Genomic DNA, 5,690 nt, shown 5'->3' with positions numbered 1-5,690 from the left:
GTTTGGTCGTTCCAGTGACTGTGTGCACGCACGCATATACTCACACACGCACATGCAGTGTCATTCAACACACACACACACACACACACACACACACACACACACACACACACACACACAGAGTTTCTGCACATATACACACATGCAAATATATACAGTTACACACAAAGAGATTCATGTGAACATATCATTAACACACACCTGCGAGGAGGGGCCAAACATACCTGTACCTGAGCTTTGGACTTTTTTTTAAGCATTTCGATCTGCATAGAGTGCTATCATCCACATTCAAGGATTGGGGAAGGGTATTAAAAACAACATGGCTCTGACAGCAGGGTTGGGAAAGAGAAACAGACTGAGCTTTTCATTTTTTTCTGTGATGAGTAAGCATGAGTAAGTTCTTTTTATCTGTGGAAAAGAAAAAATAAATATTGAACTTTAACATTTGAAAGTGTCTGTCATTATACTTTCTGTCTCTTCCCGCAAGATTTCCGTGCTTATCTTACTTCGCCCTCAAAGGCAGTAGTCCATCTTTCCTCTGTGGATATCACCTCTATACAGTAAGCTTTTAAAACTGATTTTGCCACCACAACAGCTTAGAGGAAGGTGACATCCACCCTTATTCAGCAGTTCCTGCCACTCAGGGGTGGGCACCCTGACACCCGCCTGAACCTGAGCCCAGTCAGACATCAGGACTTTCAAAGGTGATCTGTCAGGAGAGGAAAAGGTGGAGGAGGAGGAGGAGGAGGAGAAGGCTGGCTTGATGAGGGGAGGTCTACAGATAGAGGGAAGGATGAATGGATGGAGCGGGAGGGGGTAGAGTAGGATGGAGAGCGATGAAACATGTGCGGACAGACAAATGGAAAGGATGTACAGGCATTAACATTCGCACGGGGAAATGAGGCCCCAGGCATTTGCTGCAGCTGCTGTTGTTGTTGTTTGCGTTTTGGCGAGCGGCAATCTGTTTCCATTTCTGCAGCAAAACGCCTCAGCAGGCAACATGCGTTGCATGCTCGGCCACAGATGGATGAAACCTTATTAGAAACAAAAATAAACAATTTGACTTTTTGTGAAAAAAGTTTTTTCTTTATTTATTTGTAAAGATTAACAGTAAGAGAAAATATTAAATATTTGACGCAGCCAATGTCATAGTATGGATACAGATACGAAAACCAATGTAAGTGGGAAGCATGTTATTGAAGATGCTGTCATTAGTTAACATGGGCTGACAGTGTCATTTTAGCAGTATTGGTAATCAAAACATAATATCATACTGTTATACTTCACTGAACAGTAACTTATTACAGCATATGATATCTGCCATGACATGATTATGGCATGGCTATCTTAGTCTCATGATGCAGGATTGAAGTAAAGTGTTAATATGTGTTTATTGAGTAAATCCATTTAGTCCTGTTAAATGCATTTTCTGGTTAGCTATTAGTTGAGAATGTCACCTCATCCGACACTCTCAGCGCTGACACACAAAATCACATTTCTCAGGCCCCCCAAGGGTGTTCCATCTAAAACTTCCTCTGAAGAGAAAAGGACAGCACTGTCTTTCACTCTATGTGAGACTGACACTAATGTTTCCACACACTGGAATCTTATTACCTGAAGATTGTATCACAGTATGATGTAAATCACCCGCTTTGATCAAACATAATGAATGTTAATGGAAAATAAAATGAAAAACATGAACATCAAACATACTGTTCATCCTATCGTTTACAATAGTAGAATACTACACCTTTAGTCTGTTCATCCTATCGTTTACAATAGTAGAATTTTACACCTTTAGTCTGTTCATCCTATCATTTACAATAGTAGAATTTTAACCCTTTAATCTGTTCATCCTATTGTTTACAATAGTAGAATACTACACCTTTAGTCTATTCATCCTATCGTTTACAATAGAAGAATACTACACCTTTAGTCTGTTCATCCTATCGTTTACAATAGTAGAATACTTCACCTTTAGACTGTTCATCCTATCGTTTACAATAGTAGAATACTACACCTTTAGTTTTTTCATTTTTTACAACATCCTTCATCTACACATTTGACTTGCAGAAACTGTGACTTGCTTGTCTGGGAATTCCCTGCCCCTTCACTGCATTGCATTTGCTCAGTTAGTCTGGCCAACTATCATCAGCGATCCACTTCACTCACGTAATTGGACACGCCTTTAACCAATCAGACCAACGATACTATACAACGATACAACGATCGGTAATAAAGCAAACACATATTTTTTCTGTATGAATTGTTCCAGGGCAAGTTTCTGTTCTGTTTTCAAAGAAAACTTGCCTTATCGAAGTTTTGCGGTGCTTCGGCGGCCACCATGTCCAATGTTTAAAAACTCTCCGTGCAGTAGAATTTGTAACGTAGCCGTGGTAAGTTTAAATCCGCCAATGGCGCGCCAGGTAGCCAAAAGCCAGTTTGTGATTGGCTCCAAGGATTGTGGAACTCTTGAAATGAACGGGTATCCATACTTGGCCAGACCCAGTTCTGAGGCAAAATCAATTTGGCCGGAAGAAGTGGGGCGGGACTTCCCAGACTAGTGACTTGCACTAGATTTACTCGTTTTATTCTGTGTTTTCCATTTTAATAAAACATCACTGTCATATTACATGCTGTTGCTCCCAAAAACACGATTAGGAAAAGACCCATTAGTTCACCACGCCGAGCGTGATAACATGACGAGTTTGATTCGATGGAGGAAATAATTCTGTGCGAAATGAGATGGAGATTGCAGCAGGCGGAAAATGTATATAGGTGTTTCTAAATGAAGCGACGTGGCAGAATGCATCTGAACAACACACACAAACAAACTCATACACACTAACTTTACAGCACGTCTGACAGACGCTGATAGCACATGCGTCTCATGGTCCCAGTGAGCGTGATTGTTCCATGGATGGCAGGTGTGATAAGTCCCCGCTTATCCCGCGCTCTCAGCACCACTGCGTTACCAATCAGCGCACTTATCTCCACATCCAAAGTAATGCTTTGGCAGAACTCTGTCAATCAGCGGCGGTGCTCATGCAGAGCAGTCACCTAGGAGAGAGAGAAAGAGAGAAATAGAGAGAGGGAGTGCAAGAGAGAGGGAGAGAGAGAGAGAGAGATGAGCAGTCACCTAGGAGAGAAATAGAGAGAGAGGGAGAGAGAGAGAGAGAAAGAGAGACAGGGGAGCAGTCACCTAGGAGAAAGCGATAGAGAGAGAGAGAAAAGAGAGAGAGGGAGAGAGAGAAAGAGACAAAGAGAGGGAGAGGGAAAGATAGAGAAGGGGGGGCTGGAAGGACACGAGCAGAGCCGTTCTCACAGGCCCAGCTCTCTTTCACTCTCTCCATCACTCACTCACTTACCCTCTCTCGTTCACTCACTTCCTTCCTCGCTCACTCTCTTACACACTCCTTCTTCCATTCTATCACTCACTTTCACTTCTCTCACTGACTCACTCTCTCTTTCACCACCCACAGTACTCAGTCACTCTCTCCCTTGCCCTCTCTCCTTCACCCCCTTCCACCTTCCTCTCCCTTGTTCATTTTCCTCATCACACATTCTTTTACACATCCATTCCTCGCACTCACTCCTGCACTCCCTCTCTTCCTCACTCATTCTCACATTCGTTCACAATCTCACTCCCTCTTCACTCTCATTCGTTCACTTTCTTCTCACCCTCAGTCATTCTCGCATTCGTTCACTTTCTTCTCACTCTCATTCATTCTCTCATTCGTTCACTTTCTTCTCACCCTCAGTCATTCTTTCATTCGTTCACTTTCTTCTCACCCTCACTCATTCTCTCAATCGTTCACTTTCTTCTCACCCTCACTCATTCTCACATTCGTTCACAATCTCACTCCCTCTTCACTCTCATTCATTCTCTCATTCGTTCACTTTCTTCTCACCCTCAGTCATTCTCTCATTCGTTCACTTTCTTCTCACTCTCATTCATTCTCTCATTCGTTCACTTTCTTCTCACCCTCAGTCATTCTTTCATTCGTTCACTTTCTTCTCACCCTCACTCATTCTCTCAATCGTTCACTTTCTTCTCACCCTCACTCATTCTCACATTCGTTCACAATCTCACTCCCTCTTCACTCTCATTCATTCTCTCATTCGTTCACTTTCTTCTCACCCTCAGTCATTCTCTCATTCGTTCACTTTCTTCTCACCCTCACTCATTCTCACATTCGTTCACAATCTCACTCCCTCTTCACTCTCATTCATTCTCTCATTCGTTCACTTTCTTCTCACTCTCATTCATTCTCTCATTCGTTCACTTTCTTCTCACCCTCACTCATTCTCTCATTCGTTCACTTTCTTCTCACCCTCACTCATTCTCACATTCTTTCTGGCATTGCTTCTCTGTCCAAACTTCGTTCACTCTTTCTCTCCCTCACACACTCCTTCATCCCTTCTCTCCTTCATTCTCCTGTTCCCTCTGCCAGCTGCCTCATCTGTGAAGATGCAGGTCTATGTGCACACATGCTGATTGAGTTGCAGAGGTGACAGCGCACTGCTGTAGTGAGATGAGGAAGAGGGGGGAGCAGGGCGAAGCAGTCACCCACCCTGCATCTTCCAATGACCGCATTCCACAGGGCCAGATTCATCAATGAGCCGTCGGGAGAAATAAAACCTCCATCCACATTTTCAAAAACAAACAAACTAACTAACTAACTAATAAATAAATAACTTAACAAACTAAGATGGTTTGTGCCCTCTCCCCTTCCCTCCCCATCCCTGTCTGCTACTGTCCCAGCATGCACTGCCTGTTTAATTAAAACTTACAGCCCCATCGCCGAGCCTGACAGCTGGTTTATACCCGGCCAATTAAAACATCCGCTGGCCCTCCCGTGCTCATCTCATCCTCCATCTATTACTGTAATATGCCCTTCTCTGCCACCCTCCTGTGTGGGCAATCTGCTCCAAACTTGCATTGAGAGACCCCTGCACTCGTTCGTCTTTTATGGTATCTCCTTATCATATCTTCTCATCTGCTTACCTCCACAGTGCACTCCTTTTTTTCCACCTTAATGCACTGGCTCATTGCTTTTGGCTTTGAGTGAGTTAGTTAAAAACTATTTTGTGTCACACTGTGCTGTGTACTCAAATACAGTATGTCCCCACCACTTACCTTCAGGGAGCGAGTTCTTTCCTTTCTTTCTCTCACTTTCTTCCTCCCTTTCTCTCCAGACAAGCAGAGATAAAGGTGTACGGGGGGAGAGAGGCCATGGAGGGGAGCTGAGGAAGTTTTATAATTTTATCTCAGCGGAAATGCTGCAGTGTAATTGGCTCCTTAATTGTGTTTTTTAACTCCCATTGATTCAGCACTCCCAGACCTAATCTCATTAGCCTCTGATTTGTGAAGGACAGTAAAACGGATACCCCCTCTGGTCCAAAGCCACGGGTCATTTACTTTTATAACCTTGATGCTCCAACACGGCGCTTTTCATCCGGGCCATAAACCCTCCGGCCGCAGAGGCCCCCACGTCTCCCCTGGCGACCCAGTAATTAACGAACTGGTCAGTGGGAGAAATGCATCGGGACGTTAACTTTACATAACAGAGAGTTTGCAACACGGAAGAGCTCCACAAGGAGATGGAAGGGACAGAAACGAAATATGTAAGTGGCTTGAGAAGCCTGGACAGGCATAGGCCGAATAGTAACACCTCAAAGATGGAACC

Source organism: Sprattus sprattus, assembly GCF_963457725.1.
Source record: "Sprattus sprattus genome assembly, chromosome: 18".
NCBI classification, from domain to species: Eukaryota; Metazoa; Chordata; class Actinopteri; order Clupeiformes; family Clupeidae; genus Sprattus; species Sprattus sprattus.
The sequence above is the reverse complement of the archived record's forward strand: the minus strand, read 5'-3'. Positions refer to the sequence as shown.